Source organism: Schistocerca americana, chromosome 7, assembly GCF_021461395.2.
Source record: "Schistocerca americana isolate TAMUIC-IGC-003095 chromosome 7, iqSchAmer2.1, whole genome shotgun sequence".
Taxonomy (NCBI): Eukaryota; Metazoa; Arthropoda; class Insecta; order Orthoptera; family Acrididae; genus Schistocerca; species Schistocerca americana.
This window is the reverse complement of record NC_060125.1, coordinates 373915114-373927274: the sequence shown is the minus strand read 5'-3', so window position 1 is coordinate 373927274 and position 12161 is coordinate 373915114.

Here is a 12161-nt window from a genome sequence, read left to right as displayed (position 1 = left end):
CCCCACGAAGTATCAATAGTCTTTGGTTTAGAGAAGAATGAAAACAATTTGAAGGTCAAAAATCGACTTATGAAATAGGTAGTGCACTGACAAAGCAAGTTAAACATTTAATGATGCTTCGGGCCGCATACGTGCCAGCGAGCGCTGTGATTGGTCGACAAAGCTCGCTCCGCGCATGCGTAAAAGGTTTCAGTGCATCTACCGCCGTGAGCCGGCGCACAAACGAACCCCGTATTGTTGCGAAACAGTCGATCATCAGAGAAGCCGCATTCTCCGGCGTATGCGTTCTCATTTAGGAACCGCAAAGGCTGCTTGGGAATACGATCTGAAGTAAAATTAACCATGTTTTTCACACGAAAAAAAAAAAAAAATAATGACGAATTTGATTTTCACATTTTTATTCAATAATTTTACTCATTATTTTACACGATTTGGTGAAGGGTGGCCGCGGACCCCCTAGAGCCTTGAAAGAGCCGGAGGGACAACACGTTGGGAAGCCCTGCTCTAGCCGATGGTATGTAGCAGGAGGACAGTCTAATGAGTCACACTGCTCGCAAGGTACGCGGGTACTTCGAAGTACACCGGGATGAGTTCGCCGTAGTCCACTGGCCACCAAACTCCACGAGATTTAAACCCAGTTGAGAATCTGTGCGACCATCTCAATAGGACTGTTCACGCCATGGATCTTCAACCGAGGAATCCAGCGCACTGGAGTCGACATAGCTCCACATCCCAGTCGGTACCTTCCAGAACAACATTGACTCTCTTCCGGTACGTTTCGCATCGGTCCGTGCTGCAAAAGGTGATTATTGAGTCTTCTGAAAAGTGGTCACATTAACGTCACTGGACAGGGAAATATGTTGCACCGATACAGCGGATTCTTTGTGTTTAACTATGCGAGTGTGTGTGTGTGTGTGTGTGTGTGTGTGTTGCGTCTGAGTGTGCATTGTGTTGTGACCAGTTCTGTGAAAGCGACATTGATCTTCTGTGATCCGAATATATTAGTTATTTTGTAGGAGAGTTTACGAACGAGTGGTATGCAAGAACTGGGATTTTTTCCGAAGTTATGAGTACCTGTTGCTTCTTCTTCTCTCTCCCTCTTTTTTTTTTTTTTTTTTTTTTTTTTTTTTTTTTTTTGATGAAACTGCCCACAAGTGTGTCAGAATATGAGTGAAAAGATGCTAGTGGCACTGGTAATGCCCTCCACCAAGAAAGGTTCTGTTCACGGAATTGTAGACTTCAGTTGACGCATGATTGACAAATTCTCTCCTCTTAAGGCGAGAGGGATAGATTCTTTTGCACAAAGTTTCAGCAAAAGATAATTGTATTTCCTTATAATATTTATTTTGCTACTAATTTTTAGGCAATTTATTTTAGGTACTTCCAACTTTGTAGTCCATCTACCACTGAAGATGATCCAAGAACCGCAACTGATTGGACGAAGACAGTAAGGTACTACCCTGACGAAACCACGCTGAGTAAAACATTTAATGTCCATGGTCAGGTTTACTGTCACTTCACTTTCCTTTTCCATCCTAAAGAATATGATAAATGAACTTTTTGTGGCAAACAACTGCAAAAACCTTTGGATTACTTGCCTCTGCATATGGATTATTATTTAAAATCCTTACTATGATACACTAGGCCATATTAAGACTAGAATAGAAAGGATAATTCCGTAATGACGCAAGTTTCTATTTTAGGAGCAAAAAGAAGTACATGGTTTAAAAAGGGCAACGCCTAATGTAGTCTCTGTTTGAGTGAATATGTGTTCAATCGAGCTTTAAATTCGCTACGCTTCTCATTAGTTTAGGCTTTATCTCAGATAAAACAACTGAAGTTAATCTTTAGCTTTTGAAAGTGAGCACTTTACTCGTAAGCACTTTGTTACGCTTATCTGTAATTGGTCACAACTGTATCTTATCTATTGGGCATCGGAGGTAGATATCAGTTGGAAATACCTCGTTCTTGATAAGAAAATTCACGCTTCCACACTTGAGGTGGTATTAGGATTGTCGCGTCCCATAAGTCTGTTCATCGCTTTCACATCAAAACGAAAAATAGGAAAACTGTCAATCAGATTCTAAACTCAAACTTTGGTATGTTCTTCTTCGAACCTATACATATAGTTAACTTCACCTTTATTACTACACTCATGTTCAGGAAAAAACAGAAAACCTTCACCGACTGGAGATAGACGCTCACATTCATAGGACATGTCCATAATCATGTTCCACAGAAATGATAAACATATATCACCTCGGTTCAGCATGTGTCCTGTTGCCTAGTAGGCGCATGGTTCGCATGGTTCGCCATGGGCCCTAATAATTTGTTCCACGCGCATATAAGGCACGAATAGGGCCTGTGGTAAAGCCATTCACGCCTCTAGACTCATTTCACTACTGAGACGTTATTATCACGATGGGGTGAAACATCTTGCCTCTCATCTGCTGAAATAGCTTCCCCATCAACATGCTGCAAAAGTATGTGGTCTCATCTTAGTCTTCCTGTATTACGGATGGAAACTGCTTCGTCGTGGTATAATGTCATCCATCGTTTGATACCGACTGGCGACCGTCTTTTTCGCATAGGCTCTCGCCCGACTGGTCAGTGTGACGAATGCCATTACGCTTATAGCGCCGTAGATCTTCAACCAAGGAATCCAGCGCAGCTGGTCTCGGTACTGGAGTCGTCATGGCTCTTCATCCCTGTCGGCTCTGGATTCGTCGACAGTTGGCTTTTCTTTCTCGAGGGTCTGAATCCGACTTTTCAGGTGAATTTCTTATTCGTCAGGAGATATTATTTTTTCCTCAGACGAAAACCAATACGATCATATGGCTCCTGGGTCACTACGTTCACTGTGTTGTTGAGGGAGAGAACAACCCTGATCCCCGTGTCTTTCACCAGTATCTGGAGACCGCACACTGGAAGCAGGTGCCGGTGCCACGTTACCGAACGCTTTTTGCGCATGTACTTTTTCTTGTCTTCAGTTGAGAGGATGATGGTTAAATTCCCATGTGCTCTTTGATTTTTTCATGTTTCTGGTGCCCAATCACCTGAAGTCTCTTTTTGTTAACACCTCATCCTTATACACAAATGTTGTTGTTGTTGTGGTCTTCAGTCCTGAGACTGGTTTGATGCAGCTCTCCATGCTACTCTATCCTGTGCAAGCTTCTTCATCTCCCAGTACCTACAGCAACCTACATCCTTCTGAATCTGCTTAGTGTATTCATCTCTTGGTCTCCCTCTACGATTTTTACCCTCCACGCTGCCCTCCAATGCTAAATTTGTGATCCCTTGATGCCTCAAAACATGTCCTACCAACCGATCCCTTCTTCTAGTCAAGTTGTGCCACAAACTTCTCTTCTCCCCAATCCTATTCAATACCTCCTCATTAGTTATGTGATCTACCCACCTTATCTTCAGCATTCTTCTGTAGCACCACATTTCGAAAGCTTCTATTCTCTTCTTGTCCAAACTATTTATCGTCCATGTTTCACTTCCATACATGGCTACACTCCATACAAATATTTTCAGAAACGACTTCCTGACACTTAAATCTATACTCCATGTTAACAAATTTCTCTTCTTCAGAAACGATTTCCTTGCCATTGCCAGTCTACATTTTATATCCTCTCTACTTCGACCATCATCAGTTATTTTACTCCCTAAATAGCAAAATTCCTTTACTACTTTAAGTGTCTCATTTCCTAATCTAATTCCCTTAACATCACACGACTTAATTCGACTACATTCCATTATCCTTGTTTTGCTTTTGTTGAGGTTCATCTTATATCCTCCTTTCAAGACACTGTCCATTCCGTTCAACTGTTCTTCCAAGTCCTTTGCTGTCTCTGACAGAATTACAATGTCATCGGCGAACCTCAAAGTTTTTACTTCTTCTCCATGAATTTTAATACCTACTCCGAATTTTTCTTTTGTTTCCTTTACTGCTTTCTCAATATACAGATTGAATAACATCGGGGACAGGCTACAACCCTGTCTCACTCCTTTCCCAACCACTGCTTCCCTTTCATGCCCCTTGACTCTTATAACTGCCATCTGGTTTCTGTACAAATTGTAAATAGCCTTTCGCTCCCTGTATTTTACCCCTGCCACCTTCAGAATTTGAAAGAGAGTATTCCAGTTAACATTGTCAAAAGCTTTCTCTAAGTCTACAAATGCTAGAAACGTAGGTTTGCCTTTTCTTAATCTTTCTTCTAAGATAAGTCGTAAGGTTAGTATTGCCTCACGTGTTCCAACATTTCTAAGGAATCCAAACTGATCTTCCCCGAGGTCCGCTTCTACCAGTTTTTCCATTCGTCTGTAAAGAATTCGTGTTGGTATTTTGCAGCTGTGACTTATTAACACAAATAAAAAACAAAAATAGAAAAATATTTAAAAAATAAAAAATAGACAATAAATTGCGAGAATATTTTTCTTTTGTTTTGTTACTAATAATTATATTTCTCAATTTGCAGTTCATACTACATGATGATTTTGGATATGCACGTCTGAATGTTCATGAAAGTAACAAGTAAATTTTATACTAAAAAAAGACAAATTTTAGCGTCGCTGCCTTTGGGGTGGAAGGAACGCTTTCGATTTCTAGTACTTACTCAATTTTTTTCTGAGATGGGGAATTCTGGAACGGAGTCCACTCAGCCCCAGCAGGCCAAATGAAGAACTGTTTGAATAAAGAAGCAGCGGCATCGCCAGAGTTCATCTACTCGCAATAACGACTGCAGGGACTGACGATATGTCCGCCACACGTCCCGCCATCACAGATCGCTCCTTATACCGCCTGGTAAGCAGCAGTTGTTAGGTTGATATTGAATTTACATTTCTGTCTGTGTATAATATTTGTGAGTGCCAGAATCTGCTTTTATTCAGAGGATAATCATATGGTTCGTCGTTCTGTGGTGGCTGTATATCAGTTCCATAGGAAGCACTTAGTTTTCAGACGAATTTTGAAAAATATTTTTGATGCTGTTATTACATTTCATGCATAACGTGCCAATTTTACGAAAAAGAAGAAGACTTTTACGCTCTATGGCTATTACTGAACTGAGCAATACTGAACCAAGAAGCAGAACATATTAGAAATCGTTGTAATTGAGAAAACGTTTGTAATGAGACAGATAATATTAACATTTTTGTCCTTTCGAATCCTTCAGCATTCATTAAGTTTTTAATGTGAAGGGCAAAATATATCACACCTTCCTGTACTGATTCAATATACAAAGAAACAAAATATTACTAGTAACGTTTACAATTATGTAAACCACGTTATAGTATTGAATAGTCCCTTTAAATACTCTGATTTATTATGCTCTGATGGTAGCAGGTCTTATTCGACAACTCCAGCCATTGTGCCTCTAATATATTTTTACGAAGACTACACCAAATAAAGTTTCAGGTGGTCTGAAACTACAGCACTCATTTAAACTACTGTAACTTGTGCGTAACAGTTTTCTTTCTCATACATCGATAAAAGTGCGCAGAAAATACATCTTTGATTTCTGTCCATTGTAGACGACACTTCTCTAGTATTTCTGTGAAATAGTGGATTTATCTTTCTTCCGTAAGGTGCTAAATTCGAAGAAAACTTGGAATTCATCCGACAACAAAGGCCCAGTGTCATAAAACAGAAGTGAAAAATCTTTACGTAATAGCTTTGTATTTTGATTTCTGTAATTTTTTTTCTGTTTTTCACAGCAAGGGTAGAAGCATTTCGCCTCACTTCAGCAGTGCGTAAGTTGTTACCAGTATTGACAAATACGTAAAAAGAAGTTACGAAGCACGTATAGTGGACAAGAAGAAAAGAAGACAAACTAATTAAAATTTAATAAATATCAATATATTTTTATGAGACTAGTAATGGGAAAGCCACTCCCTTCACAGAAGATTGTTTAGGTGCAACAACATTAGAATTCTTAGATCATAGCTCACACACAACGCGGCGCACAGTCACTCTCTTGTAGATGTAATCGCAACCAAAAGACTGACAGAGTAAGAGATATCGGTCAGACTTTGGTCCCAGACCTCTCAGCATGTGACGTAACATTCTACTTTTCACAGCTATAAAACCTGTCACGTAGCTTGCAGAACTATTAAATATACAGCAAACCGCTCTGAAACTCAATAGAGCCAAACAATCGGAGAGCAAAATTCATGAGCTTACTGATAAGATCTTGGCGCTCTACGACAAACTTGCTCATATAGTACAATGTGAGTAAGAATGACTCCTGCACCATGACTGACTTACGACAAACGATGAACAACAGGAATTCTACTCACAGAAATTTCAAGTCCAACCAAACACCCGAACGATGCGCAAAATAAAGAAAGATGCAGAACAGCAATACGTTCGCAATGCCAAAATCAGGCACGCTCGTTCCGCTTTCTGCATTGATATGAGTCGTGCGATTCTGCGGAAATGGGTGTTGTGTGATGTCCTTAGGTTAGTTAGGTTTAAGTAGTTCTAAGTTCTAGGGGACTGATGACCATAGATGTTAAGTCCCATAGTGCTCAGAGCCATTTGATTCTGCGGAAAAATCTGAAAAACTTTTTTTTCACGTGCTAATAGACGAACTGAAAGAATTTCTTGTTGTAGTACCAGCGAGCCCCCATTCTCAAAAGAACTATCGCCCTTGAGAACATACAGATCACACATCCAACCTTGACACTTTCTGCCTAAAATGTACAATAATCACAACAAGCAAAGCCACAGGCAATTACGGCATCAGCATAACCATGGTCAAAGATGTCGCAAACAGTTTACTACTAATATTGACAGACATATTTAATTTTTCTGTAGGGTATGGGATATGTCCCACTCAATAGAAAAGGCTTACCTTGACCTATCACTACGTATGAAAATTCACAATTATCTTGTGATTATCAACCAATCAGCATCTTATCCACTATATCAAAAAGCTCTGGAATATACCACATGGTTCATGACCAAATTATTGAATTCTCACGCGAATCCAGCTTCAGCTTATATGACAAATATCAGTCCGACTTTCGTTAACACCTTAACACGAGCACACTACTAATCAATGTAACCGATGATCTACTGTTGACAACCGTGAGGTCAATATGGACTCTACTAGACTTCAGCGACGTGTTTAATATCGTTAGTTTTGGCGAACTGCTCTGAAAAATATGACAGATAAAGTTTTTAGAGAGTTGCTGAGGTGGTTAGAAACCTATTGGAGAAACACACAGCAGTTTGTTGTCTGTAGCAATGAAAAGCTGTCTTGGAAGCATATTCCCTCAGGAGTGCCACAGAGATTAGTACTAGGCCCACTCATGATCACATGAGCAGAAGTGACATAAAACAGGTAAAATTAGAAAACTGATGGAAAATAAGTGTACTGTAAATTGGAGGAAACACAACAAAATGCGGCAAAATTGAGGGGGAACGAGAGAGGGTACTTATATGTCTGCTTGGTGCAGAAAAATTCTTGCAAATGGAAACTAAATTCTGACAGCACGAGAAATACAAGAAAAAGTCGACATGAAACCACTGGGAACCAAGGAAACAGTAATTTTTCATGGACAGCGAAGAGACGACTGGAGTAGGTTGTTTAACGTTCATGGCCACCAATTGTAGAGTAATAAATTTATATATGTAAGTTAGCGGTGACCACCTTATGATCGAACATGTGACTACGATAAACTTTATGTCCTCCTTAGATGAAGAATATTGTATTGTCAGCTTGGGGCTGCAATACACAACTACCGAATCGATCCCGTGTTGCCGGCCGGTGTGGCCGAGCGGTTCTAGGCACTTCAGCCCGGAACCGCGCTGCTGCTACGGTCGCAGGTTCGAACCTTGCCTCGGGCATGGATGTGTGTGGAGTCCTTAGGTTAGTTTGGTTTAAGTAGTTCTAAGTTCTAGGGGACTGATGACCTCAGAAGTTAAGTCCCATAGTTCTCAGAGCCATTTGAACCATTTGATCGCGTGTTTGACCCTGTGGAAGACAGTTTAAGTGTCTTAAACTCTAACGAACAGTATTTACAATGAGCTTCTCTGTATTCTCTACAAGTCACAATCATGCGGCGTCAACTAACAAATACATGGTTTTTAACAACATTCTGCAGTATTCGTACTGAGGTAATAGAAATGCACCCAAGTTGACAGCTGTCTTGGATGTTTCCCTGGAAAAGAGAACCATCTGCCTCCAAACTGACATGGATCTGCGTTGAAGGACGATAGTAACTAGATGGAGAAATCTGCTGAGAGGGGTTGTAACGAGTTGGGTTGGTTCAAATGGCTCTGAGCACTATGGGACTTAACTTCTGAGGTCATCAGTCCCCTAGAACTTAGAACTACTTAAACCAACTAACCTAAGGACATCACACACATTCATGCCCGAGGCAGGTTTCGAACCTGCGACCGTGGCGGGCGCAGCGTGCATGTGTGATGCATCATGTCCATCAAATCAACGGAAAATCTATTTCGGTACCCTCCTCTATATGAACGAAGATTAAGCGAAGTACTCCATTTTCCTGTCACACCTTGGACATAAACTGAGTCTTCAGTTTCATAACTGGAGCGATATTAAGTCAGTGACAAGGATTTGTGAGGTTCTGCAATCCCTGTGTATACATTTGCTTGACAGATGATGTCTGTGGAAGAGACTGTGTTCTGTTCACGGAGTTAGTGCAAGGCGTGTAATTTCACATGTCAAACACTGCTGCTATACATGTGAGTACTTTCTCATAAAATGTCGTCTTTTTATGCGTCTTTCCTTTGTCGACGATCATTTCATAGGACTGACGGAAGCGTAGCACGATTTCTGAATCGTAATTGGATGTGGACAGTGAGCGCTATACACCTCCAGAAAGCTATACAGCACGTATCACAAGGAATCTATGGTCTTTCTCCTTTGGTGTAGAAGGTAGTGGTCTCATCATCTTACAGTTTCTCGCAGTAGAGAGTAGGATAGAAAGCTTGCAGGAGTCTTGTATGTCAGGTGTTGGAAATATATTTCGTGCACTGGAGTATTAAAAGCATTGCATTCCATACGATTAATATATCGGAAACTACACTAATTTAGCATTATAGCAAGTTTAAGTGCAGAACCATGAAACCTTAGGAGTGCGAGTTTATGTTCTACAATAATTTCTCTCTTTCCAGTGTCTTCTTAGTATGGAATCCAAACACTGCAACAATACTGCAGAACTCATAGCACAAGTGATTTACGCAAAATGTTTCAAGCTCTTACATCTGGAGCTCCATCATGTGTAAACCTTTCGTTTCTTCTTCTTTTTAACTGTCTGTTATACCGCCACAATACTCTCGAATGTATCAGGCTCATATCTACTATACACCAAAAAGGAGTGCTAACCTTCTCAGCATGCATGCATGTAGAGAGATCGTGTGTAATTGGATGGGTGACGTAAGACTGGTACGGAACATTCTTCGCAGAATGGCAGTAACAGTATTGGAACGAGAATACTGGTCTATATCACTTGCATGAGTCGGTTGTGTCAGTTTGGAAAACATGTTATGCTCTTTCCAAAAGCAAAATATCGAACTGTACTGTTTACATGGAACTCAGTTCGTTCTCTTCCTACACAAGACGTTGAATGTAACGTGTATAGTGCCCTCCTTTTTCTGGTCAGTTCCAAATTAAATCGGAGACAATGTTGTAGGGTGGGTTGGTTAAAGACAGAGGAACTGTTACAAGATGCATATAGAGACCATTTAGAGATTTTCTCAGGATCCACGAATGCGAGAATAGTTAGTGACTACTATCCACATAAGGAAATATGGGTAACCATAATGAAATCTTACTGAATTTTCGGCAAAGGACAGTAGCTGTTTGCATCTCCTCTCCGGTGATGACTTTCCTACACTAAGAATCAATATTTGTGTCATGTGATGTAGGCAGTGTAAAAGTGTTCGCGATACGTCCACATGTATATAAACCTCACAGAGAAACGGTGGGGGGGGGGGGGGGGTGGTAGTTTAGCAACGATACAGAAACTGAGAATCATGCTGCAATGTCAGTGGCTGATAGCATAATGAGATTGACTTGATGAGACATTTTGTTGACATGACAAGTCGTCGAGAATGGTGGTTTGGAACTGGAGTAATTGGGTAAAATCTGTTTCAATCACGAAAAACCTGGTAAAATTAAGGTACATACGATAAAAATGTGGATGAATGAGGGTACTTACGTGCTCGCCTGAGTGTATGGAAATCAGTCCATTCCTCCACTGGCATGATTGACAGCTGGTTCATAACATCCGTGCTCTATGGGTATAAGTCTCGCAGGATACCCTGTTGTTCCACATCTGGTTATGCATTTTAAGCCATAAAAATGAAAGACAGTGTCCAAAGATTTGAAGTCATGATGACCACCACTTAGGGCACCACTACAGTGATCATGTACCTGATTTTATCATGCATTGCCAATATGTGTAGTCAATGCTCTTGATCTCTTTGAAAATGGAACACTGAGACATCTGCTACAACATCACTGTGGGAGATGAGTTTAAATGTAGAGGTCATCTCCTTTGGAGAGCTGTTTGGAAACACTTCGCAATACAGCGGACTCTTCCACACATTGCGATGTCTTCCACATTTCTGTCAGTAAGAAACACCACCTCTCTCTTTTATTTCAACCATCTTGTGTGCTGTGGGAGAAGTTTACCTTACACCAAGCGATATCCAGCTTTCTGTGAGAGCCTCTAACCAATCAGGGTCTCAATGTTAACTTTAAGCTCCGCTTACAAAATTCTGTCTATCCAATGAGAAACGTTATACTTTTCGTGGTGCAGCAATGTTTTTAACTTTGCAACGTAACAGAGACGTGAAAAAGTCTCACGCTAAAACTTGCAGCTGGTGTGGCCCTTTTAGTGTTATCATAAGATGTATACTGTTCTTCTGGAGGGCTATATCTTTTAACATGGGCTGGGGGATGGTCGTGGTGGTCGGCAGGCGATGTGGGTGTCCGTCCCTTATCGTAGGGCCTTCTAGCTTAACACGGTTCTGCTCTCGGCTTCTGTTCTCGTTTCTTCCCTCGGAACTGCGTCTGTTTCACGGTGGGAAGGTATGACATGCATTTAGGCGTTCTTGTGTTAGTCTGTGGTATTCCATTTGCTCACTCGTTGATTGTATTACTTTGGTTAATTTAACGTCAGGATTTATTCGGAGCTATGTGACATACTGCCGGATTTGCTTATCATGTCAGGGTTTTCATGGAAGGTGTTGGATTTGCCTGACACCTTACAAGCCAATGGAATGAAACATGTTAATGTCAGTTTAGCAGCTGACATGTACCTCAAAGTTGTAGTAGAAAACAAAATATATGATGGTATACAAAGCTGTAGCCATACACTGCTTGGATGTGTTACAGGGAAAAAAGTATCAAACCACTTATGAAACAGCAATACAAGAATCCTCAGTTGTGACTCATATTCTGTGGGATTTTGTCTTCCTCCAGTACAGGCGACAAAACTTTACACAGGTCTGTGGAAGCGACTCTGATCACTTTCCACCTGCTTGAGTATGTTCAATGGGATCACCACATAAGCTCAGTGTCAACACGTGGACAGTATTTTTTTTGATATATCAGAAGAGAGAGACACAGTGAAATCTTATCGAGTTCTCTACAAGGCGACATTAGTGAAGTTTTTATAGTTTGTAGTTTTACTCTGTTGGTTGTTATAAAAATAAAGATGAGACAGAGAGAGAGAGAGAGAAACTGAGACACTGTACTTTCAACGAAGACTCTGACATCATTGCACTGTAGTGTTCATAAGAATATGATAAAGGAGATTAGGACATGTACAGGGGGATATTTATAGACAGTTATTCAGTATCGATGAATTTTACGTGTTATGCTTCTGAATTTCTTTGTGCTGTCTACATTTACTCTGAGTGGTTGTGGATTTCCTCCTGTGCGTTAGTGTGCTATTTTTCTCATTATGATGGCTCTCTACCTGTCAGCCTTCTAACTAAATGGAACAGTACTATCGAAACATGATGGGGTTTCGAGAGAATTATCAGGGGTCTGCGACTTGGTGGGGGACACCTCTTACTCATCGAAATCAGGTGGATTCAAATGCTATATATCGAAACTGGAAGATTCGTGAGAGTATAGTAGGTAAGTGATACTCTGACGAAAGGAGAGTTAAGA